This window comes from Monodelphis domestica, chromosome 1 (assembly GCF_027887165.1).
Source record: "Monodelphis domestica isolate mMonDom1 chromosome 1, mMonDom1.pri, whole genome shotgun sequence".
Classification (NCBI taxonomy): Eukaryota; Metazoa; Chordata; class Mammalia; order Didelphimorphia; family Didelphidae; genus Monodelphis; species Monodelphis domestica.
In genome coordinates, this window is record NC_077227.1 from 426,395,181 (window position 1) to 426,422,167 (window position 26,987).

Consider the following 26,987-nt stretch of genomic DNA (forward strand, 5'->3'; position numbering starts at 1 on the left):
GTTGGACTACATGTATCCCTTCCACATAGTGACTTTCCCCCAGTGGTTCTGATATATCAGGGATCAGTATGAGAAATTAAATGGGAATTTGGGGGCAGTTTTGCAGAAGCCACAGACCACACCCAAAGACCAGCAGATAGCACAGAAAAAGTTCAGAAACTCGGAAATGCCTAGAATAGATTATATATACAGTATGTAATATTAATATATTTTTTCTTTTGATCCCATAAACATACCCAATTTCTTTTATGGTAAACATCCCATAAAATAAGAAAATTTTCAGACTTCTTCTCTAGTATGAAGGGCCAACAAATTTTATACAGATTTTCCAAATTGCAGGGACACTGGACCCCTAACCCCCAAGATGTGGAAAGTTGTAGGTGATTTCTAGGGTGCCTTTTATCTGTGGAATTCTGTAATTCCTCAAAGGCCTGTCCTTCTCCAGCAGTGGCCCAAGCCCAACCTGAGCCCAGAGTCAACTGGCACAACCCAATTCATTTCTTCCACATTTCTCTGGGGGTGCCAACACAGGACCCATTCCCCAAGCTCCAGCGCAGTTGGGCAAAATAGGCTCACTCCCTTCTCATTCTTCTCCTCTCCAATCTGTGGCTTTCTCAATTGGGATTTTGTAGTGATTGGAAATCATCCTTGTCCTTTCAAGTCCTATCATTTGATGTCCTAAAATTACTTTTCACTCTAACATTCTCTTTTCTATGGTCCCTTTCAGGCCAAATATCCCATTTGTCTTCAGTGATATTCATTGTGTCTTATAAGATCCATTCATTTCAACATTCTGTGGTGTAGGTGGAAGTCATGCTGGATTGCGTGTTCAGATGTCTTGGGTTTCAGTCTTTCTCTGTCTGCTCCTTCCAAGATGTGTGGCCAGGCAGGGATGAATCATTTCCCTTCTTTGAGGTTCAGTTTCCTCATCTGTAAAATGGGAATAAAAATTCTTGTACTACATTATGGCACTGTTGTGAGAAAGATTCATTATAAATGTTAAAGTAGGATGAAAGTGTAATTTTTTAATTAATATCACCTTCCAAGTCTAACATTTGAGGACCATAGAATTTATCTCCACTACAAACTTCATTTGATTAGAATTTAAAAGATATGAGTTACACAAACTTGATTTTTATAGTTGGACATATCTATTATTTTTTAAACCACTTCACATTTTTATTTGTTTTGTATAAAATTTCCCCTTTATAATTATGGTCTTACTGGACACAGGAAGTTGAAAGACCTGATTTTCATTTCTAACATTTCTCTGTACCCTCTGGCATCTCTGACTATACCCTCCAGGGAATTTCATTTTCCTGTTCATTTCTGTGATTATTATCAAATTCTTCTTCTACCATGTTGCTCAATCTTTCTGCCTCCTCTTTTTCCTCTCAACCCTAAGTAGGCATTCTCCAAGGGTGGCCGCCATTGTGTGAGGCTTGTCCACACTTCTCTGGTCTTTCTCATATTTCATTGGCTGTCATATTCATTCATGTCTCTGGCTCTTCTCTGCCTCTGGGTCTGAGCTGTAGGAGGCAAAAACTACATCCAGCTAACTTTCCAGTTAGCTCAGTAACCTGCTCTTGACACTGTTCCCTTCATTTGAAACCCTCACGCAATTTCATATCTTCCCCTATTGAAATCCTATCCACCCTTTAGAGATACCATGGAAAGAAAGAGTGCTGGACTTGGTGTCTGAAGAACCTGAATCTTCAATCTTCACTTTGACATTGCTTAGCTATACCGTCATGAGCAACCCTCTAGACCTTAGTTTCTTCATCTGTAAAACGGAGCTCATTATAGCCTAGTAAAGTCACTTAAATTATCTCCTTCAGTCCCCATTCACAACAGTTTTATCAAAGAGGAGCTGATGTTGGTCTCATTTTATAGAAGAGGACACCAAGATGGAAAACCTAGGGTCACATGCCTGAGGAGAGATTCAAACTCAGGTCTTCCTCACTTCTGGTCCAGAGCTCTAACCACAGAGCCACCTAAAACCAACCTCCCAGGATTGCCTCAAAGGCGATAATATTAGCAAAGGTTAAAGCACTTAATTGGTAAGAAAAAAAGGGAGTGAGATCCGCCTGGCTTCAAATCATAGCTCTTCTACTTGCTACGAGGGTGGTTTTAGGCAAGTTCTCCTCTGAGCCTCAGTTTCTTTATTTGTAAAGTGAGAAGTCTAGACCTCTAAGATTCCCTCCAACTCTAAATCCCAAGTTAATTCCAAAACAACTCCTTCAGCAATTCTTGCTCTTCATAGCTGTATGAGCTGGCCAGAATCTTTGACTCATGGGGAAGAGACCCTGCTGGGAAGCCTTGAGGGAGAGAAGAGTCTGTTTATTTTCTTTCTATGGTTTGAAGTCATGACCTACTGGAGCCATTCCATGAATTTAGCCTGGCTGGGCTCTGGGTAGAAAAATGCTTTGTATCATGCAAAGATCACTGGCTAAGAGTCAAAAGTCCTGGGTTTGAATCTTGGCCCTGTCCAAATCACCTGTGTGACCCTAGGCAAAATTAGCTAGATCATCTCTCTGAGCCTCAGTGTTCTCCTCTATAAAGTGGCAAAATAATCATCTGCAGAGTGGGCCTCGTAGGGCTGCCATAAAAGGAAACATTCCAGAAAGCTGAAAGTGCTAGAGAGAATGATTATTTCCTTTTCATCAGTACCTGGCAGGCAATATGATAAACAGATTGCTTGAAGGAACTATGGATGTTTAGTCTGAAGAGAAGACTTAGGGGTACATTGTAGCTGCCATTTGGTATTCAAAGGACCATGATGGAACAAGGAATTAGACTTGTTCTGCTTGGCTCCAGAAGACAAATGAGAGCAACAGGGAAAAGTTAAAGCAAATGAGATTCCAGCTTGATAGAAGGAAATTGTTCCTTTCAAACAATTCCTGACAGAAACTGTCCAAAATCAGAATGAATGACTTCAGAAGTAGAGAGTTCTCTCTCCCTGGAAACCTCTAAGCAAAGGTTTCAGGATTACCTTCTAGAGAGGTTCTAGAGGTTCTAGATTCCTGCTAAAACATGGACAGGGGTGGGCTGAAGCCAGTTCTAACTGATTTGTGGACCATCAGTAAATTTCCCCGTGATCATTTACATCTCAGAAATCAGGAAAGGCAGAAAATCAGGGCTTGATGTATTGTTTTATTGACTGTTTAGACTTAAGAAAGGGTTTATAATATAGATTAAACTTTAAAGTATGTGTGTATACACCCATCCCTACCTTCAAGTCACTCCCCACCCCCTCTAGAAGTTTGGTTTTTAAACATTTTCCAGCCCATCATTGGGTGATCTCTAAATGCTGCTTGAGCTCAGCAGGAGCACAGTAGAAGGTTCAAGTCATCCTCAGACTGGAGGCCTGGTGACTGGAGACTAATAATAGAAACAATAATAACTGGCATTTATATAGTACTTTAAGGTTTGCAAAATGTTTTGTATCCTTTATCTCATTTGAGCCTCATATAACACTCTGCATGTAGGGCAGTTGAGAAGCACCCTAAGGACCTTTCCAGCTCTGAGATTCTGGGATTCTTCAAGTATATTGGCAAGAGCATTGGACTTGGCATCAGATCTGGATTCAAATCCAGGTTCTGCCATTTGCCAGCTATTTGATCTGGAGAAAGTCATTTCCTTTCTCAGATTCTCAATTTCCTTAGCTATAAAATGAAGAGTCTGGGTTAAGTGACCTCAAAGTTCTCCTTTTGCTGTAACATTCTAGCTTCTACATCCTAAGGTCCCTCCCATCTGTAATGTTCTGCATTCTGTATTCCAAAATTCTCTGTACTAAGATCCTCTCTAGCCTTAACATTCTGTGTCCTATATACTAATATTCTATGTTCTAAGGTCTCTCCTAGCACTAACATTGTATAATCCATATTTTAACATTCTTTGTTCTAAGGTCCCTCCTACTTCTATGTTTTAGGTACCTTCCAACTCTAACTGTGGCTCTATATTCTAATACTTTGTATTCTAAGATCCCTCCCAGATCTAAAATTATGTTCTAGATTCTGATATTCTGTCTTCTCAGGACCCTCCTAGATCCAATATTCTGTGTTCTATATTCCAATGTTCTATGTTCTAAGCCCTCTCTAACATTCTGAGTTTTATATTCCAATATTCTATATTCTTTTTTTAAAAACCCTTACCTTCTGTCTTGGAATCAATACTGTGTATTGGTTCTAAGGCAGAAGAGTGGTAAGGGCTAGGCAATGGGGGTCAAGTGACTTACCCAGGGTCACACAGGTAGGAAATATCTGAGGCCGGATTTGAACCCAAGATCTCCCATCTCTGGGCCTGGCTCTCAATCCACTGAGCCACCCAGCTGCCTCCTACCAATACTCTATATTCTAAGTCAGTTCTAACATTCTGAGTCCTATAGTCTAACATTCTATGTTCTTAGATCACTCCCAGCTCTAATATTGTGTTCTATAGTCTAAAATTCTATGTTCTAAGGTCCCTTCCAACTCTAACATTCTGTGTGCTACATTCCAATATTCTATGTTTCAAGGTCCCCTCTATCTCTAACATTCTGTGTTCTATAGTCCAATACCCTATATTCCAAGACCCCTCTCAGTTCTAACATTGTGTCATAGTCCAAATTTCTGTATTCTAAGATCCCTCCCAACTCTAATATTATGTGTTCTATGTTCTAAAATTCTATGTTCTAAGGTCCCCTCTATCATTAGCATTTTGTGTTCCCTATTCTATGTTCTAAGATCCCTCCCAACTCTAACATTATGGGTTCTATATTCTAACATTCTATGTTTTAAGATCTCTTCCAACTCTAACATTCTATGTTCTACATTCCAACATTCTATGTTTTGTGGTCCCTCCCAGCTCTACCATTCTGTGTTCTATGTTCTAACATTCTGTGTCCAAAGGTCCCTTCTAGTGCTAACATTCTGTGAAGTCCTGTGCTCTCAAAGACTGGTTCAGTCCAGTCTGGGTCCAGTGGCCAGCAGGTCACCCTGGCAGAGTTTAGTGGTCATGCGTTCAACTCTTGCCTAGGAGTCACAACAGATTCCTTGGGAATCACAACAAGAGACAGTCTCCTTTCCAGACAACTTAGTAAAAACAATTGGGCCACTTTTCCTCTTCTGATCCCCAACCACTCCACTGAGTTTCTTCCTCAGTTGAGGTTTTGTGGTGATGGGGCCCAGAAGGGGTGAGTTTCCTTAATGACTGCCTGTCTCATGTGGGATATAGTTTCCATTCAACAAGCCACTTCTTCTTTTCATTTCTCTTTTTCCTCCTTCTCTTTCCAGTTCTAAGCCAGTAAGTGACATTATACTAATCAATATCTAATAAGTAGGTACATAATAAATTGGGTAGCCAGATGGTACCATGGATAGAGCACCTGGCCTAGAGTCAGAAAAACCTGAGTTCAAATCTATCCTTGGATACATACTAGTTAAATGACCCTGGGTGAGTCACTTAATCCTATTTGCCTCAGTTTCCTCATCAAGTGAGCTTCTTTAAAAAAAAAATAAAACCCTTACCTTCCATCTTGGAATGGGTATTGATACTGGTATTGGTTCCAAGGCAGAAAAGTGAGAAGGGTTAGGCAATGGGGGTCAAGTGACTTGCCCAGGATCACACAGCTGAGAAATGTCTGAGACCAGATTTGAACCCAGGACCTCCCATATCTAGGCCTGGCTCTCAATCCATTGAGCTACCCAGCTGCCCCCAAATGAGCTTCTTAAGAAGGAAATGGCAAATCACGCTAGTATCTTTGCCAAGAAAATCCCAAATGGGGTCCCGGAGAATCAGACATGACTGAAATAACTGAAAAACAAATTAAATGCTCCTTGAATGGACTTGATTCTCTGTCCTAAGCATGAAGTTATTGCTGCCATTCCTTCTCTACCTTGTTTTACTCTGAAGACACATCTTTGGCCCCTCTGCTTTGGCTGTTTCTCTTTAACAGTCCCAAAGATCATAGAGACCACTTTGTATAAGTAGATAAAGCACTGCTCTGAGAATCAGGAGACCAGGTTTCTGGTCTCAGATATATTGCAAATTAGCTAGTCCTCAATTTCCCCATCTGCAAAATGGGAGATTTAGACTAGAAGGTGCACAGGCCTCCTTCCAGTTCTATGATTTAAAGTCAGAAGACCCAAATTTAAATCCTCACTCTGCCTACTAACTGTGTTATTATAGATAAGTCATTTATCCTTTTTGAGCCTCAATTTACTTATCTATAAAATTGGAAATAATAATCTTTGCATTACTTGCCTCACAGGTAGATAACAAAATCTAACAATAAGATCATGGCAAAGTCCTATAAAAATAGTCAGGAGTACAAAAGGTCAGGATTAGCTGAAACTACTGAGGAAAGGCAAAAACAATGAAAATGCTGCATTTTTAAAAGCTATCGGTGTGGAACAGCTAGGCAGCTCAATAGATTGAGAATCCTGCATTCAAATCTGACTACAGACATGTCTTAGCTGAGTGACTCTTTTGCTTTGGAACAAATATAGTACTGATTCTAAGATGGAAGATAAAAGTTTCTAAAAAGCTATATGAGAAGGAGGGGGAGACAAAGGAAGCTCCAAAGAAAAGGGACCAGCCTCCTTCTTGGTGTGGATTAGGAGAAAATGACAGTACAGAGAGAAGACAGAGATGCTTATTTTGATTTTGTTGGATTTGTCAGCAGAGGAAAATGATCTTTAAAGTGGAATTGTTTGGAACTTAAATGGCTATCAACGAGTTGATTCCCAAGAAAAGCAAAAGGACAAATAAGTTTCCTTTGATAAATTTAAGTCACTCAGCCCAGATGAAACTACATCCATGCATTCTAAAAGAATGAATGGACATGGTGGTCTAGCAGTAATCAGGGTCATATAAAAGACTGTGGCAACCAAAGGGTTTTAAAAGAATGCATACCTTTTTTCCAGCAATACCACTACTGGGTTTGTATCCCAAAGAAAATTTTAAAATGGGAAAGGTTCTGTTTGAACAAAAATATTTATAGCTGCACTTTTTGTGGTGTCAAAAAATTGGAAAATGAGAGGGTGTTCCTCTATTGGGGAATGACTGAACAAATTGTGGTATGATATTAATGGAATACTATTGTGCTATAAAGAATGATGAACTGTTTGATTTCTATATGAACTGGAAAGACTTCCATGAACTGAGGCAGAGTGAAATGAGCAGAACCAGGAAACATTGTACACAGTAACTGAAACATTGTGGGACAATCAAATGCAATTGACTTTGCTATTAAAAGCAATGCAATGATCCAGGACAGTTCTGTGGAACTTATGAAAATTAATGCTATCCACATCTAGAGAAAGAAATGTGGGAGTAGAAATCCAGAGAAAAACGTGATTTGTTACTTGTTTATATGGGTACATGATTTGGGGTTTTGGTTTTAAAAGATTATTATAAAATGAATAATATGAAAATAGGATTTGAATGACAATATGTGTATAATACAGTGAAATTACCTGTCATCTCTGGGAGGAGAGAGAGAAGAGAGGAAGGAGATGACAAGAATCATGTAACCATGGGGAAAAACAGACTAAGACAAACAAAAGTATCACAGGACTAGAGAAAAGTCAATGGACCAATTTCCAAAAAAGGATGGTGAGCAGAGTTTGCAGACTATCACACAGGATTCTTGACTTCAATTCCTTGAAAAATTCTATAACTTCTCACTAAAGAAACAGTTGATGAACACCTAGAAAGGGAAATGGTAACAAGAAAGAATCAGCCTGGCTTCAAGACCAGGTTAGCCACAGCAAACTAAACTTGTTTCCTTTTCTCCCTTATTTACTTTTCTGATGGTTATTAAACTATAAATTCATTTTTAAGTTAAATAAGGGAATGTTGTAATTGTAGCTTACCTGGGAATGAGCAAAGCTTTTGATAAAAGAGCTCATACTATTCTTGTGGGAAAGATAGAGAGATGTGGTTGTCATTGAGTTGTATCCAACTCTTCATGACCCCATTTGAGTTTTTCTTAGCAAAGACACTGGAGTGGTTTATCATTTCCTCCAGCTCATTTTAGAGATGAGGAAACTGAGGCAAACAAGGTTAAATGGTTTGCCCAGGATCCCACAACTAACAAGTGTCAGAGGCTGGATTAGAGTCGGAAAGATGAGTTACTCCATGCCCAGAATCAATCTACCTTCTGAGCAACCTAGCAGACCCTCTGAAAGGGTTTGATCACTGAAATCAAATGTTTGAAGGGCCATCATGTGGAAGAAAGATTCAAGTTGCTTTATATGGCCCTAGAAAGCAGAACTAGGGAGCAATGAATTGTAGTTTCAAAGAGACCAATCTTAAGTTTGATGTCAGGAAAAAAATGCCTAATATTTAGAGCTGTCCCTCACTAGACGTCTTCATGTAGAAGCTAGATAACCATGTGCCAGGTCTGTAATAGTGCAGATTATTTTCTGGTATTGTGTTGAAGGAGATGGTCACTGAGGGTCCTTCCAACTCTAAAACCTACAATACTGTAATGCTGAGTAAAAGTTAAAGTGTTATGGGATAGAGGGGTGGGAATGAGCTTTTATATAGGGCTTTGCTTAGCTCTTACTACTCTTTTGCCTCAGAACCAATACACAGTATTAATTCTAAGATGAAAGGTAAAGGTAAAAAAAAACTCTATGGGAGTTAGAAATATGTATATATGCTATATAAAACTATATGAGAATTTAAAAATATATATTTTGATATATCTCTTTATATATATGCCAGTCAGGGTCCTAGGCAAAATAACTTTTTAAAAATCATACTTATATATAATAACAAAAAATAATATTGTTATAAATATTTATCCCATTTGATCCTCATTCTGAAAAGATGCTATTTCATCCCCTTTTTTACAGTTGAGGAAACTGAGGCAAAAAGAAGTCAAGTGGTTTGTTGAAGGTCACACAGATAGTCTGGGGCTGAAAAGGAACTCAGGTCTTCCTGTCTCCAGGCCTAGCTGTGCCACCAACTGCCCATATGAGAACAGGAACGATTGTAATTGTTATTATGATAGGACTGAAGACAAGGAGAAGCTTAACTCATTAGGAGCTGAAGCTATATGGGAGATGGTGTTCCTAGTCAGAAGGATATAACTTTATTGCATAGTTCAGGGATGCTCAATTTCCCTTTGTCCAACCCCTGTGAGGTCATCAGTTACAGCTAAAGTGATCCAAAGACCCTTGTCACCATGCATCAAGCTTCCCTGTCCTCTGTTAGCCCATGTCACATGACACAACTCTCCTCCATTCCCAGTCCAAGGCTGCCCACCCTTCTTCAGGGACCCAGGCTTCCCTCCAGTCTCATGTAGTAAGAGCTGGATTCTCTGAGCCAGAGCCTTACCCATTCTCCTTATGGAACTGTAGCGAACTATGTCAAATCAACCTCTGTGCCACCTCCACCCCCTAGCCTATCCTCTGTGCTTCTGCCATCCCCCTTTAATTGCTTTGTCCTAGCTGGACAAATTCCTGGTTATAGCTCAAGTTGTTGTTTTTATTAAAAGAGCACTTTAAAAACCCAGATTTTTCTTTATTTAGCTAATGTTTAAGTGAACAGATTTGAAAGAGATTTTGATTACATATTATATTTTATAAGGATAAAATTATCAAAATCCAGTATTACTAAGAGTACAAATGTTCTATTTATAATAGAATCATGAAAGAACCTTCAAGTCTGTCATGTTATTCTATTGCTCAAAAATCTTTGATAGCTTCCTATTGCCTCTAGGTTAAATTAAAAAAAAAAATCTTTGTTGTTGTTCAGTGGTGTCCAACTCTTTGTGGCCTCATTTGGTGTTTTCTTGGCAAAGATACTGTGGAGTGGTCTGCCATTTCCTCCTCCAGTTAGATTTTACAATGAGGAAACTGAGGCAAACAGAGTTAAGTGATTTGCCCAGGCTCGTAAGCATCTGAGGCTTGATTTAAACTCAGGTTTTCCTGATTCCAGGCATGAGCTGCAGAGAATTTTTGGCCAGACAACTAAAGCTCCCTACAACATAGCTCCTTTCTGGTCTTAGATACTATCCTTCCACATTAAAAGTTGTTTGTCTTGGTCAAACTGACCTGCGAGCTGTTCCCCAAATATGGCATTGTCTTCTTCTTTTTTACCTATTCCCCCATGTCTGGAAATCACTGCACCCTCACCTCTGCCTCTTAGAATGGCTGGCTTCCTTCTCAGAAGCTGTTACCTCCCCCACAAAGCCTCATCCTTCTCTCCTCTCCATCCTTCTCTCTCCCTCCTGACATTGTTTTGTTTTGTTGGATGTGTGTGTGCATTATGTAACATTTATAACGCTCTTGCCACTGTGATGGTTTAAATTTTCACAAGTAGCATAGACTCCAGTGCTGAGGGTAGAGGAATCCAGGAAAACCCAAATGGCAGAATCCCTTTCCTCTATCTCCCTTTTATACTTGGTTTTGGGAGAGAGAGAGAGAGGGAGAGAGAGAGAGAGAGAGAGAGAGAGAGAGAGAGAGAGAGAGAGAGAGAGAGAGAGAGAGAGAGAGAGAGAGAGAGAGAGAGAAGGGCTGGGGATGAAGGGAGAAAGATGGCTAGAAAGAATGATGGATAGAGAAATAAAAAGCTATAAGTGGGTGTATACACACATATACTTAGTATTTACACATATTTGTGGAGTTTAAGAGAATTAGGGCTTAGATTATAAATTTCTCTCACACTCTGTCTTTTATCCCTCCTGCTTATCATCAAAAACTGCCTCGAGCAAATCCAAACTGTTTGTGATTTAATGGGGAAAAGCCAAATTCTTGGCCGTCTTGTGATTCTCCAATTTCATAGCGGGCACTAGATGGGACTTTCGGTTTCTCCAGTCTGTGTGACCCCAATCTCTAGTCGTGTGGCTGACATCAAACATGAAACAGAGTTAGCAGCTGCTAGTAAATGTTATCTGATTCTAGATTAAACAGTGGCAGAGAAATGGGCAGAAATTGTAGAGGGAAAGGATGGTGCTACTTTCCCTGCATTAATTCCTTGTGCTCCCCCAGAAGCAGAGAGTGTTCCTGAACACCCTCAAGAAGCCAAGAAACCCAGTCAAGAAAGACTGGGTTCGAGAAAAGGCTATTCAACCTGAGAGTTAAAAGATCTTTGGTCACTCTATAGAAGTGACAGTGGATTCAGTTGAATCCATGAGGTCAGAAGCCAGATTTCAGAGGATTTTGAAGACAATGAGAAAAGAAGGTATAAAGTCATTTAGTAGAGATCTTTCCCAGGTTTAGCCTGAAAGAAGAAAAAAGGGTGGGGGGCAATAACCAAAGGAAATAGAGATATTTGATTCAAGTGAGGGTATGTGTGTATGTGTGTGTGTGTGTGTGTGTGTGTGTGTGTGTGTGTGTGTGTGTGTTGGACAGAGAAACATGGGGATATTTTTATTTTTTAAATGTATTTATTGAATTAAATAATTTAGAATATTTTTCCATGGTTATGTGATTCATGTTCTTTCCCTCCCCTCCTCCTACCCCACTCCCATAGCCAACGAGCAATTCCACTGGGTTTTACATGTATCATTGATCCAGACCTATTTCCATATTATTGATATTGGCACTAGGGTAATCATTTAGAGTCTGCACATGGGGATAATTTTAAGAAGTGGGGAAGAAGTCCATAGATTGGGAAAGACTGAAGATGAGAATAAGGATGATATGCTGGAAAAAGACATAATTCAATTCTAAATTTGGTAATGAAATGCAAACCTCTTAATATGGAAATTGAGGTGAGAGTTTCTATGAATATTGTGTCCATGGTCTTAAGATCAAGAGGAAGGGTAATTCCTGTTCACACTGACTGATTAAAGCATAAGAGTAATTAATAATAAAATGTATCCATTTAATTTATTAATTAATAAATTTAATGATTTATAATGATTGATTAATAATAAGATTAATTAATTAATGTTCACCCCAAAAAGAAGCCTTCTCCCTGACCTCATCAGAACTGTGGGCAGAGACATTTGTCTGTAGGGTAGCAAAAGTCACCTCACCCAATCTAATGGTCATTGTCATTCTTACCTCATCTTACCTCTATTGTTTTTGTGGATTTTTTTAAACCCTTACCTTCTGTCTTAATATCAAGAGTATGTATTGGTTTTGTGTCAAGGAAGCTCATCCCCTCCCCCTCCTGAGTAACTTTACCTGTCTATCAAACATTCCTGACATACCACAGTTGCGCCAGGGTTGCGTCAGTGTACGTTCTGTACGGTCAATAAAAGTTAAGGTTTGGGGCACAATCGGGTGAACCTCGGAGGAATTGGGAGAACCAAGAAGGGAACAGAGTAGACAGGTGAGGGGGAATGAGGAAGAGACTGGCAGGCAAGGCACCACGTGGTCAGGTTACTTATAGGAACGTTTGTCTACCCTTCCCATAAACTTTATAAAATATATATCTGAGTAGAAATATTATTTTAATTATTACAGTTTCAAGGCAGAGGAGTGGCAAGGACTAGACAATGGTAGTTAAGTGACTTGCCCAGGGTCACACAGCTAGGAAATGTCTGAAGTCACATTTGAATCCAGGACCTCCCATCTGTAGGCCTGGCTCTCAATCCACCGAGCCACCCAGATTCCCCATTCTTTTAGCTATATTGTTGACTGGGCTAACCAATAGCCACATTTTTTCAGAGGCTTTAGAGATCAGAGACACACAAATCTGACATTGTAACTTATCCCTGTGCACATCTACACTTATATCATATGTGCTGATACATATAGATATGTATGTATTAATTTCATATACATACATGTGTGATTTTATGTACAGAATTACATATGTTTGTGTGTGGAGGCAGCGTGGCATAAATAGAACTGGCCGAGAAGGCAAGAAGACCTATGTTCATGTTCTAGCTCTGACACATACTGGCTGGACTACCCTGAGAGAATGACATAACCTTTCAGTGATTTAGGAGACTCAAACACTAGAAGGTACAGAGAGATGCTAAGATTTCTCCACTCAGAAGTTCCTTGTAGGGGGCAGTTGAGTGGCTCAGTGGATGGAGAGCCAGGTCTAGAGATGGAAGGTCCTGGGTTCAAATTTGACTTCAGACACCTCCTAGCTGTGTGACCCTGGGCAAGTCATTTTACCTGCATTGCCTAGCCCTTTTCAGTCATCTGCCTTGGAACCAATACATAGTATAGATTTAAGACAGAAGGTAAGGGTTTAAAAAAAAAGAGAAGAAGTTCTTTATAGCCAGAAAACCCCAGGTCCTCTCTTATCCTCTTCTATATTTATGTCTCCATGGATTTCTTGTATCCCTTGCCCCTTGGGCAGGGAAATGGAAGTTCCTTGAGACAAGGGACAGTTTTAGTTTTATGCATGTATCCTCAGTGCCCAACACCACCCCCTGGCCTGCAATAAGTACTCAAACTTTGTTAAGACAAATCTGTTGAATTCTACCTGGGAGGAACCCCCAGAACACAAAGGGTAGCTAGTCTAGGCTGCCACTCTGGGCAGGAGCCCCCTTAATAACATCCCCTTTGAGAGTATCCAGGTGTTCTCCAAAGAGCACTCAACTAAGACTCATGACATCTCCCACCTGCCTTATTGATGTTGGAGGAAAGAGTGGGAAGGTGATGCTAATTGAGGGAGACTTGTGGGAGGCTTTCTACAAGGGGTAAAGGAGTGTGTTGTTGTTGTTGTTGTTGACACATTCAGTTGTGTCAGACATGAACATGAACACGTGGACTTTGTCCATGGGATTTTCTTGGCAAAGATACTGGAATGGTTTGCCATTTACTTCTTCAGTTCATTTTACAAATAAAGAAATCGAGGCAGAGTTAAGTGACTTGCCCAGAATCATACAGCTAATGTCTGAGGCCAGAACTGAACTCAGAAAGATGAGTCTTCCTGACTTCAAGACTGGCATTCTATCCACTCTGCCACCTAGCTGCATCTAGCAGGCACTTAGTAAATGTTTATTGATCGATTGACTGAGGAAGCACTTAAGTACTAAATCCATCCCTAATTACCTCCGGAAAGTCAATTAAAATATCGAGCCCCAATTATAAAATGGTAATATAATTCTTGCCCTTCCTCCCTGAAAAAGCATGTCAGCATTATGTGAACAACAAACTTTTATGAAGGTTTTCTCTGGGAGCAAGCAAAAAGAAATATAGCCCCAGCTCATAAGGAATTAAATTCTAATGGAGGAAGATAATATATAAAAGGAAGTTGGAGAAGGGAGAATTTGGAGAGAGGAGAAGAAAAGCATCATGGTAGGGCAGCTAAGTGGCACAGTGGATGGAACACCAGGCCTGGAGACAAGAGATCCTGGGTTCAAATCTAGCCTCCGACACTTCCTCACTGTGTGATCCCTCAGCAGGTCACTTAATCCCAATCATCTGGCCCTTACCACTCGTCTCCCTTGAAACCAATAGTTAGTGTCAATTCTAAGGCAGAAGCAAAGGATTGAAAAAAGGAAAAGGAAAGAAAACATGGTGGATAAAACAGGCCAAAGAGTCAAGTGCCATCTAGAAAGGAATAAAGGAATAAATGGGACCAGCCCTGGGCCCTTTTCTTAAAAATGGTGGTTCTGGAAATTGCTAACTTATCAAAGGAAGAAGTCATTGCAGGTAAGGCAATGGTATGTTGGTGTACATTTAACAAGAAGCTTGCCAGAAAAAATTTACCCATGACACACTTTTGAATTTAATCTTTGATTATTAGTCAGCTGATGGTAGAGTAGATAGAGTAGATAAATGTACCTTAAAGCAGTAGAGAAACTTTCTTTCATATTGATTTTTGATTCTACCCAAAACGTCTGGGAGGGGGTGACTATCTGACTTCTGCTCTCCCCCCACCAGACTATAAGCCCTTCAAGGGCAGAGATCGTGATTTTCCCTTCTCATTCTACCCTTTCTCTAATGCCCAACACAGAACTGGGCATGCGATGAGGGGTTGGGGTGGGGGGCATAATACATATGGGCTGAATGAATTCCTGAGTGAACAAAGAGCAGCCATTCACCACCACCCACAGAGTGTCCTTTCATGCCCTCCAAGGCAGCTGTCCCAGCTGGAGTCTGTCAAGTGAATATATTGGGAAAAGTCACAACACAGTAAAACCTATTCATCGGGGGTCCCACTAATTGGGAGCCTGTGATAATCTGGACACCAGCTGGCCTCAAATGCTGTTGAGAATCATATAATCATAGAACACTAAACCTAAGATGGATCTTCCAACATGGATGCCCGACTAGAGACATTGAATGTTAGGTCTAGAACCCATCTAAGAACACAAAATGTAAAGTTTAGAACATCAAATGTTAGAGCTAGAATAGTCCTTAGATCAAAGTATGCTGCCCTTAGAATATCCCTTAGAAACAGAAGATTAGAACTGAAAAGGGCCTTTGAACTCAGATCTTCCTGACTACAAGCCCAGGGCTCTATCCACCATACCATTTAGCTGTTCCCCTACCTTGCCGCCTGGCCAGGCTGTGGTTTGGTTCATAGATTAAAACTGAAAAAAAATATTACAAGTACCCAGGATGAGTGTCAGATTTTTACAGCAATCATACTTTCCTCTAGAAGAAATAAAGAATAATGGAGAAAAGAGCAAATCTAGAGCAGAACTCAACTCAACTAATCAGCAACCAATCACCCTTCCAGGAGACAGGAAATGAAGCATGCTTCTTTGTCTCTTGGCGGAGAAGTGATGGACTAGGGGTGCAGAATGAGGCTTGCATGCACTTTTAGATAATTAGAGTGGTCCTTTGTTTTACTTGACCAGAACTATTTGTTACAAGGTTAAAATTTTTATCTGGTAAGGAGGAAATTGAGTTGTGGAGGTTACTGGAAGGGAGGAGTGGGGAGGAGGAGGAAGAGCAAAAGGAGAAGGAGGGGGAGGAGGAAGTGGAGGAGAAAGAGGAGAGGGAGAAGGGGAGGGGGAAGGGGGAGAAGGAGAAGGAGAAGGAGAAGGGGAAGAAGAAGAAGAAGAAGAAGAAGAAGAAGAAGAAGAAGAAGAAGAAGAAGAAGAAGAAGAAGAAGAAGAAGAAGAAGAAGAAGAAGAAGAAGAAGAAGAAGAAGAAGAAGAAGAAGAAGAAGAAGAAGAAGAAGAAGAAGAAGAAGAAGAAGAAGAAGAAGAAGAAGAAGAAGAAGAAGAGAGAGGAGGAGGAGGAGGAGGAGGAGGAGGAGGAGGAGGAGGAGGAGGAGGAGGAGGAGGAGGAGGAGGAGGAGGAGGAGAGATTGTCAATGAAACATTTTAAAAATACATAGAAGAGAGCAAAAGGAAATTCATAGAGGAACAAAGACAAACAGGGCAGGGTTGACACTATTGTGTTAAACTTAATACACTTTTTTAAAGCGAACTGTATATATTAGAGCTTCATGTTTTATATAGCTATCTATACATATATCTAATACTTTTCTGCATTTTTTATTTTTTATGTTTAAGTTCATCATAAAAACATTTTAAGAGAACAGTTGAGACCCTGAAAAATGAAATGACTTGTCCAAAAACAGAGAGAAAGTTGGTGGCAGAAGAAAGACAACTTCATATTGCCTGACTCGTGAATTAGGGTTCTTTACTTCACTCCACATTGTTTCTTGAGCTACCTCAATTTCCTTTCCCAAGAGATTTTGGGGAGGAATTAGGAGACTGAACTCCATTCTTTTTTCCTTTAGTTCCCACTAAGTTATTTCATTATTGACCTAGCAGTGACCAGAAGGTCACAGGTTAATGGTCATTCTTGATGGAAACAGTACACTCAGCCCATATATGGTAAGATGTAGAAAAAAATCATTTTCTCTTTGGGACTTTGTTCTTGGCACTATGTCAGAGAAAAGACCTTTCAGTTGGCCTACTGGCTATAACTCCCAAAGTGGGAAGAGACAAATTATTGTCTTCTCATCCTCCTCTATCCGATAGTTTAACATTCTTTGTTCTAAGCTTTGTTGGTTTTGACACTCTCTCTATTCTAAGATCCCTTGCAACTCTAGCATTCTATTGGGCATCCCCATTTCCAAATGCTGCCAGAAGGATGGGGGACTAGAAAGGGTTCCTTGAATCCAGGTTCCAGTGGGCCTATGTCACTTACAAAAGCAATGTGATGGGGACAACCTGTGGAAGATACTTTAAAAAGGAAGCAGAGTTAGGAGTTATCAAGTCCATATTAAGGTCCTTTTTCAGTGCCCTAGAGTGTGAGCCTAACTCAGGTTGATCTGGTGCCTCAGGTTTAGAATTGGAACAAAATTAAACATTCGTAGTCCACACAGAAATTAACAAAAGGAGCTTTATTTACTTAGCTATAAGTGGCAAAGAACATTCAGCAAAGATGCAGCATTGAGTTATATGTGTAGCTTTCCTGAATTCTATGTCAGCCAAGCATGTCTACTGGTGAGAAGCCCAAAAGGAGGAGCTTCTGATACCTCATACCTTGGCTTTTTGTACTCAGGACACCAGGAAGCTATACCAGTGGTTCAAGCTTTAGTCTCCTAAATCAGTTAAATCTCAAGAATGGTTTTAATTTTTTAACCCTTAACCTTCTGTCTTAAAATCTATACTATGTATTGGTTCCAAGGCAGAAGAGTGGTAAGCCAGGAAGTGTCTAAGGCCAGATTGGATCAATATCTTTGTAAAGAAAAGCTAATCTGGACAAAATAGGAGTAGTGGTCTAAGAGATACTACTTCTACTATAGTCAGTTTTCAGCATATGGGGGAAAAGGGTACCAAATGCCATGGGGCACAAAAGGAATATCACAGATTTGTGATGTAAGGTTCAAGGATCCTTGGGAGATGCAAAAAGAGCATGCTGAGCAGTAGGGCATTTGTTTGTCCAAGAATTGCTTGGTGATGCTTTCTTACCAAACCTGAGTCACCAAAAGTACCTCCTTCCTTTACCACACCCCAACAAGCCTGAGTTTATGAAAGAATTTACTAGGAGAAGAGTACAAAAGATAGTCAAAAGGGAACATGGAACAGTAGATAGAATGCTAGAATCTAGAAGTCATAAGAACTGGAACTGAATCTTGGCATTCACTCTTAACTGGGTAAGTTACTTATTTCTGAGTCTGTTTCTTCAGGTGCAAAATCAGATACCACCTACACAAATGCATAGGTAGGGTTAAAAAGGAGGATACTATTTGTAATGAAAAGTTACAAGCAAAAAAAATTTCTGAATCTGAAAGAGAGAAGAAAAGGGAAGGAAAGATTGAAAAGAGAGGAGAGGAGAAGAAAGTAAGGGAAAGGAGAGGAAAAATGAGTTAGACATTTAAGGGACAACCTTTGATTTTCTCTCAATTAGGGGATAACAGAACAAACTATATAAATAATGGGACCTTAGAACCAATACACAGTATTGATTCTAAGATAGAAGGTAAAGGTTTAAAAATAAATTAAAAGAAATGTCAAAGATGATTTCAGGGAATCATGGATAGTAGGAACTGGCACAGAGTGAAATGAACAGGACATCATTACATAAGGACATCAGCATTTTAAAGAAAAGCTACTTTGTGAACAACTAAATGGCTCAGTAGAGAGAGAACCAGTCATGGACACAGGACTTCCTGGGTTCAAATTTGACCTCAGACACTTCCTAGTTATGCGACTCGGGCAAATCACTTAACACCCAATTGTCTAGCCTTTATTGCTCTTATGTCTTAAAACCAAACATAAAATTGCTTCGTAGGTGGAAGGTAAGGGAGAGAAAGGAAGAAAGGAAGAAAAAAAGGAAGAAAGGAAGAAAGGTAGAAAGAAAGAAAGAAAGAAAGAAAGAAAGAAAGAAAGAAAGAAAGAAAGAAAGAAAGAAAGAAAGAAAGAAAGAAAGAAAGAGAGAGAGAGAGAGAGAGAGAGAGAGAAAGAGAGGGGGAGGGGGAGGGGGAGGGGGAGGGAGAGGGAGAGGGAGAGGGAGGGAGGGAGGGGAGGAAGGAAGGAGGAAAAAGGAAAGAGGAAGGAAGGAAGGAGAACTCTCTTGGACACAGGTGTAGAAAGAGAGTTATATTTTTGGACATGAAACATATATTTTTAGACATTATTATTGTACAGTTTCATTTTGGCTCATCCCTTTATATTTAGTTGTTACAAAGGTTATTTTTTTCCTTTCTTCTATTGGTTTTAATTAGGGATGAGGGAAGTAAGTGATAATGATGCACCAAAAAGGACATTGTAACATTTTTATATGTACAGAAGAGAACAAAAAGAAATTGAGAGGGAAGCATAGACAGTCTTAAAAATAACATGTAGATTTATTTTTTAAAAAGCAAGCAATATGAAATGGAGATTCACAGCTTCATATAGAATCCTAGTTTGGTGTTCTGCTATGCACATGGAAATAGTTTTTGTTGTTATTTAAATTTAGAATTAAAAATATTAAAAGCTTAAGTGTTCATAGAACTGGGGCAGAAGTCCTCATGCCTGTCAATATATTGGAAGGTGAGTATTACCACTGACCACTGGAATATTACCTTGGGACTCAAAACACCATCTTAGGGCAGAGATCCCAGAGTCTATGAACTCTAAATATTCTGTGGATGAATTTCAGGAGCTTGGTAACTTGGATGGGGGAAAATTTACATCTTTATTTTCATTCACCTTTGGTTTTCTTTATAGTCCTTTTATTTTATTTTATGCATTAAAAACCATTATAGTAGACAATTGAGAGGGTCCATGATAGAAAGAAGGTTTAAAACAAAAAGGCATAGAAAGATTTAGTGGACAGTCAGACAAAGAGACGGGAGGTCCTAGGTTCAAATCTGGCCTTGGGAAAAGGTTCAGTGGTAATGTTAACCCAAGGGCATGCCCTATGAATGTCCATGCTCATATTATTGCTGTGAGGAAAGCTTTTTGGAAAGCATTAAGTGCTATAAAAATGTGAATTATGATTTGGATCAAGATGAGGGTTTGAATCCCAGCTCTGGTATTTAAAAACTATGTGATCTGATATTTCCCAGCTGGGTGGCAGGGGCAAAGAGCAAGGCACTGGACTTTACTCTTTCATAAAAATAGGGATAAAAGGGGCAGCTGGGTGGCTCAGTGGATTGAAAGTAAGGCCTAGAGACGGGAGGTCTTGGGTTCAAATCTGAACTCAGACACTTCCCAGCTGTGTGACCCTGGGCAAGTCACTTAACCCCCATTGCCTAGCCCTTACCATTCTTCTGCCTTGGAGCCAATACACAGTATTGACTCCAAGATGGAAGGTAAGGGTTTAAAAAATATATAGGGATAAAATTCCTGCAGTGTTTTCTTCACAGAGTTGTTAAGAGGTTTAAATAAAATCAATCAATTAGCATTCATTTATTAAGTGCCTCTTATATACCAGGCACTGTACTAAGTGCTTAGAATTCAGAGACAAAAATAAAGCTTCCCCCATCCTTGAGAAGTTTAAAGATAACATACATAAAGTACATTGCAAACTGAAAACAAAGGATGCCCATCATTTGAAGAATGACCCAACAAAAGTATGGTTTGTGAATATCACGAAATATCATTGCACTGAAGGAAATGATGAAAGAGACGATTCCAGAGTCTCCTTGGATGAACTGATGCTGGGTAAAAGGAGCAGAACCAAGAGAACGATTTATAAAGAGAATACTGTAAAGGAAAAATACTTAAGATTTAAGAATTCTGATTAGTGCGATGACCAACCACAATTCAAGAGAAGGGGTGATAAAACATGCTTTTCATCTGCTGACAGAGGGATGGAACTCAAGGTACAGAATGAGACATAAATGTTTGGGAATGATCTATGAGGGGATTTGTTTGATTTGAATATGTAATGTCCCAAAAGTCTTTCTGGAGTTTTAAACACTTAAGAGGGGGCAGCTAGATCCCTTAATGAAAAGAGTCAGGCTTAGAGATGGGAGGTACTAGGTTTAAAACTGGCATTAGATAGCTTCCTAGCTTTCTAACTGTAGGCCAGTCACTTAGCTGCAATTGCCTAGCCCTTATCCCTGGTGCCTTGGAATCAATTCTTCACATTGATTCAAAGGCAGAAGAAAATGTTTAAAAAAAAACTCAATAACTCTAATAACTTAAGACTCCACCAAGACTTTTGGGACACCCTGTATATGTAATACTTAGACATTCTGAGCATCTTTATGCCAGTTCCCATTCCCATTTGGTGATTTTGTCCCCAGAGAGCAACTGTGTCACTGCCTCAGAGTTTTAGGGTTATCCCTGTAGGGTTAGGCTATCTTTCTAATTCTATGAGCTCGAGCCTCCATTCTGGAGTGCTCTGCTCTTTTTCAGTGTCAGTTGTCAGTGATAGCTGCTCTAATAGCGTTTACCAATGCTAGTTAGTATTTCCTTGATATCATTTAACCAGTTACTAGCTCCTCAATATCAGCCCCTCTGGGTTCTAGTGGTCCCTCTAAGGAATTGGGGTAATTCTTCTGCTAATATTATTGCTCTGAGCCCCCCTCTAGGGAATTCCCCCATATCAGTGAGTCAATTAGCAGCATCCCCCACATCATTCAACCATTGGCTAGTGCCCTGGTATCAATTGCCTATTGATATTTCCTTGATATCATTGATTACCAAGTAATATCAACTAGCTCTTGCAAAGGGGTGTTGGCTGAGAAGATAGAAAAATAGAAGTACAAACACATCCCCCCCCAAAATGGGGTCGTGTTCTTCCATCTACTACTTTGATCCCTGGGGACGGTCGAGTTCCACTTAAAGTGAACATCCCAATATTCTTCCCACCACTAAATTCACTTTCAGGAGTGGCATCCCTGATTGGCCAGTCATTCCCTTGGTTGCAGAGCTCAGAGTCTCAGTCAACATGGTGAGTAGGGGTCAGCAGGTCATGCTTCAGGGCTGCCTCTCTAGAGATTGGCAGCTGTACCTTTGATGGCTCTTCTGACCTAGCAAAGCTTATAAAGCCGCATCCTGATCATTCTGCCTCCAATATTTCTCCATCTAATGTCAAGTTAAGAATAAATACTGCAAGGCCAGAAGTCATGCATGCACGGACTGTCGGGAAGCCAGGTGGAGAGGCAAGGGCCTGAGGCTTTTCTCCTCCTCCTGAGGATTCTAGCATTTTTTTTCCACAATCACCAAGAAAGGGACAGTAGGATTCACATGGTTTGTTCCTTGTTTATACTCAGGCTTTTTCTTCACCATTCAGTAAGTCAACAGGAAATGGTCACAGAATACCTGCTCACGCTCTGAATCAAAGTCCCTCCATAATGCATCATTTGCAAAAACAAGTTCACCAAGCCCTGCTGGGGACTGACAGCAGGTGAACACCGCACCTGTCCTAAAGTCAGGGCCCCATTTGCCATTCCCCTGTTATAAATATGTTTAAGATGAGAGAGTTTTCTTTCTTTATTGTAATTGTAGGGAGAGTAGGGAAGGGGCTAAGGCAGAAGTTACCAAAATTGGAGGAGGGGAGAAAGGAAGAGAAAGGAAAGAAATAGAAGGGAAGGGAATGGCAAAGAGGAAAGGGAAAGGAAGGGAAGGGAAGGGAAGGGAAGGGGAAAAGAAAGAAAAGACAAGTAAAAGACAAGAAGAGAAAAAAAGAAAAAAGAAAAATGAGGAAAGAGGGTCATTAATATTTCTAAAAATGCATAGAAGGAAACAGAAGGAAAGTCAGGAGGAAGCAGGCATTTGTGTTCAGATTTGAAAACAACATGTTAAATTTATTACATACTTAAGAAAAGCAAGCTGGCTGTAATACAGATTCACAGCTTCTTGTGCATCTTCTTTTTTCTTTTCTTCTTTGTATATGGAAATACTTACCATATTTGTTGTTTGTTACATTCATAATAAAAAAAACAATTAAAAATAAAGAGAAAGAGAAAGAAAAAAGTGTGGCTGAGAATGTCATAAATACAATCAGATGCAATCACTGGGTCCCTTGATTTTGCTTATCTGTTTTCTTCTTTGTTACATAGTAGAGCTCATTTGGTAGTGGACTATGTGACCTTGGGTAAGTTATTTCCCTTCCCTGGTCCTCAGTTTGTTTCTCTATAAAATCAAAGGTTCCTTCCAGTTATGCCATCTTGTGAGCTAAGTGCAGAGAGGTATCTACCCAATTCAAGCTGGGCGGCTCCCCAGCCTCCTGATCTGGTCTATCTAGAAAATAGGTTCCCAGCCAAGTCGTTGACCTACTTAAGAAAGCGTATGGGATGCAGAGAGCTTTAGCATCTCATGGTGGCATTATTTGTATCCCCACATCTGACAAGTAGCTCCTAGAGGGTGGGTTGGGATGGGGCTCAAATACTAGGGAGCAGGCCAGCCAGGGGGTAGATCTGGAAACAAAGTAGGGACTGTGGATTCCAGCTACTGGTTGGGTCTAGAGTTCTCATGCTTGGGTCATAACATTCCATCATGAGCTGCCATGAAATTTCCAACAGCTGCTGCCTATTCAGTATCAACTCAGATGAGCAGGAGCATAGAGAGCTGTGGTCTTATTTGGGGCCAGCTGCAAGCTCCAGGGCCATTAAGAGGCAGGCAGCAGTTGCCTAATTTCACAGGCTCTGAACAAGCCTAGTCAGGCAAGGTTGATCTAGGAATGACTGGTAATAATGTTGGCAGGCAGTTTTCATGGCTATTCCAAGGTCCCATCTTAAAGCAACAGAACCAAGAGTCTTTGTTTTCTCTCTCTCTTTAAAATGAAGGGAAGCATATTTAGAAGACTTTTTAGGTTCTTTTCAATGTGGCTTAATAGAACAAATTAAGGAACTGAAATAAGAAATTCTGGCTTCAAATTCGAGCTCCAATACTTAAAATTGACTTTGGGACAGTCATTTAATCTTGGTGCCTCAGTTTCCCCATATGTAAAATGGCTGCCTTCCTGTCTCCTACCTAATTCACAGGACTGTTGTGAATAAAATGTTTTGTGAACTTAACTAAAATCCTTTATTAAATATTCCTCTTCTTCTTCCACTTCTAACATTCTATGTTCTCAAATTAGATGTCCCAAAGTCTCTTATGGAAACAAACACATATTTTAAAATGTTTTAAATAAAATTTAATTTTTTTCAATGAATGTGTTCGCCCACACAAGCACATGCTCTTATTGCCATATGCATATAGCTTTTGTAGCTGCTTGAAGGGAAGGAGAGGAGAGGGGAGGCTTAATCACCAATACTCATTGGCACAGCCTCCCCAGCCCTCCAATACGAGGACCAAGTGACCACTCAAGAGCCTCTGAATGTATGTTGCTTTTATTTTATTTTTTTAAACCCTTACCTTCCATCTTGTAATCAATACTGGGTATTTGGTTCCACAGCAGAAGAGTGGTAAGGGCTAGACAATGGGGGTTAAATGACTTGCCCAGGGTCACACAGCTAGGAAGTATCTGAGGCCAGATTGGAACCCAGGATCTCCAGTCTCTAGGCCTGGCTCTTAATCCACTGAGCCACCCAGCTGCCCCCTCTATTGCTTTTAGTAGAAAGATAGAATGCATATGTCATAAGAAATGGCTCGAGCATAGAGCCCACCAGAAGAGGCCAGGCCACAGACTCATCTCCATGAGAAATGTCCCAATCTAAAGATGATGAAGGAGGTTCCTTTCATTACTCCCATTACACATACATTATCTGATTTGATCCTCACACAACCTGGTGTGATTAGTAGTTAAAGATTTATCATTCCCATTTTAGAGATGAAGAAACAGAGGCATAGAGAGGTCTTTTCTTGCCCAAAGTCACACTGTTAGGAAGTGATAGAAGCAGGATTCAAACCCAGATCTTCTACGTCCAAAACCAGAGCTCTATCACATACTAGCAAAAGCAGATAAAAGAAATCTACCCCCCAGGAGTTCCTTCTTTCCTTTGTAGACTTGGGAAGTCAGGTACAATCCTTATTTATCTCAAAGAGGCACTGTGTAGAAAGCCAGGTATCCAAACAGTCATGGGAGGGAAGGAGACAGATCTTCTTCCCCAGAGATGTTGGGTGATACCCTTCCAGCTGCATCCATTCCTCCCTCCATAGCCAGGTTAGAAAACAATGGACTGATGAGATGAAGATCTGAGTATGACTTTGGATAAATCACTTAAGCTCTCCAAGGCTCACTTTCTTCATCTTTAAAATGACATAATTAAACTAGAGGTTCTCCAAAGGTGTTTTCCAGCTCTAATAGTCCATATAGCTATGAGGCCTCAGTTGATAATTAACAGCTGTGTACCTTGAGCAAAAATCAGAATGAGTCTTATTTCCTCATCCATAAAACAAGAGGGCTAAGCTATTTGGTTCAGCTCTCCCATTGGCAGATTTCTTCTAGAATCTCCATTTTGAGGATGGGCCCAGGTCAGCCATTCTCATTTCCCTCCTAATTCTCATTTCACCCTGAAACAGCTCTCGTCCATGCCAGCCCCCTTCTCCCAGTTAGGAGTTCCTGCCAAGGTTTCCATTTGGAAGATAAGCCCAGGTGAACCAGCCTTCATTCAGCTCCCCACTATGTCCTCAAAGATCAGAGAATCTAGTTAGAAGAATGGGGCATCAAGTGACTTTAATATCTGACATTTGGATTAACAGTGTAAAAATAATAAGCAATGAATTGATTATGGATTAAAAACTGATTTAGATACTCTGCTTGCTGTGCTTACAAAGTATCTTCAGTTTATATCAGTGAAGTGAAGTACGTAAGTGAACATCTCTTCAGGACCAGGTGATATAAAAATAAACTATTTAATGAAAATATAAGGATAAAAAAGGATTTCTAACTCAAAGGGATTCTAACTCTACTCAAATAAAACTCCCTGGTTCCACAAGGAAATGCTTCTCTTGTTTCCACAGGCTACATTGATCCTTCCTGATCAACCTACCCAAATTTTCACTATTCTATAATAAACTAACACTATTATCCTTATATGAAGTATATAATTCTTAACTTTGTCTCCAAGTTACAAAAATAACAAAAGCTATCTGACTGAGCCTCACTTATTTGACTTGGAATCAGGAAGACCCGAGTTCAAATCTTGCCCCAAACCATACCCCCCCTTGCTTTTCACCTCTCTTTTATTTGTTGTCTTCCCCCATTAGAAAGCAGCTAGGTGGCAAAGTGGATAGAGTACCAGGTCTGGAATCAGGAAGAACCATCTTCCTGAGTTCAAATCTGGCCTCAGACACTTACTAATCATGTGACCTTGGGCAAATCACTTAACCCAATTCACCTCGGTTTCCTCATCTGTACAATGAGCTGAAGAAGGAAATGGAAAACCACTCTAGAACCTTTGTGCCAGGAAAACCACAAATGGGATCATAAGAGTCAAACATAACTGAAATGAATGAACAATAGCTTCACCCATTAGAGTGTAAGCTCCTTGAGGGCAAGGGCTTTCTTTTTTTCTTAGAAACAATACTATATATTGTTCTCAAGACAGAAGAGCAGTAAGGGCTAGGCAATGGGGGTTAAGTGACTTGCCCAGGGTCACACAACTGAGGTCGTGTTTGAACCCAGGACCTCCTGTCTCTAGACCTGGCTCTCAATCCACTGGGCCACCCAGATGCCCCTATTTTTATTTGTATTCCCAGCACTTTGTACACAGTTTAGCACATGGTAATCACTTAATAAACACTTATTGCCTGCTTCTTTTATGCTATTGTCCAATCTAGTTTAAATCCTATAATACTATAAGTGATTTCCCCTCTCTGAAGCAGATTTCTCATCTATAAAATGGAAATATCAACCTTGGCATTAATGAATTCTTAGGGATATTATGAGGCAAGTGTTTTGCCAATCTGAAAGCACTATGGAAATGCAGGCTTTCCTATTTTTCTTCCCCGCAGAATCAGCATTACTGCATGTTCAGTCTCAACAATCCCCATACCAGAGTGAAGGAGCTGGGTCTGCTGAAAAGAGATCCACTGGTGAATTGCAATACCAAGAATTATAGAATTATTTATAGAACTGACACTGAGAAAAAGAAAGTGACTGTCCAAGGTCATTATGGTAGCAGATGTAGGATGATATTTCCGGCTCTTATTGGAGGTGGCTCCCTGTTTTAACCAATAGGTGTTTTCCTGAAATGTTATGTGTCTACCAAATTTTTATAAATTTAACCCTCCTTTTGAAGATGGGAATGCAAAAGGCAAATAAAGCACCATCCTTGCCTTCAAA

The 26,987-nt window shown here is 40.1% G+C and overlaps 1 long non-coding RNA gene across 1 annotated transcript in view; it reads right to left on the bottom strand.

Annotated features, from left to right (window-relative positions):
* Positions 1-300: 300 nt before the first annotated feature.
* LOC103103192 (uncharacterized) overlaps positions 301-26,987 on the bottom strand; it is a 42,522-nt gene continuing 15,835 nt past the window's right edge. Inside the window, exon 3 of the long non-coding RNA XR_458136.3 lies at positions 301-930. This is a non-coding gene — a long non-coding RNA (uncharacterized LOC103103192). The remainder of the gene's footprint in view (positions 931-26,987) is intronic.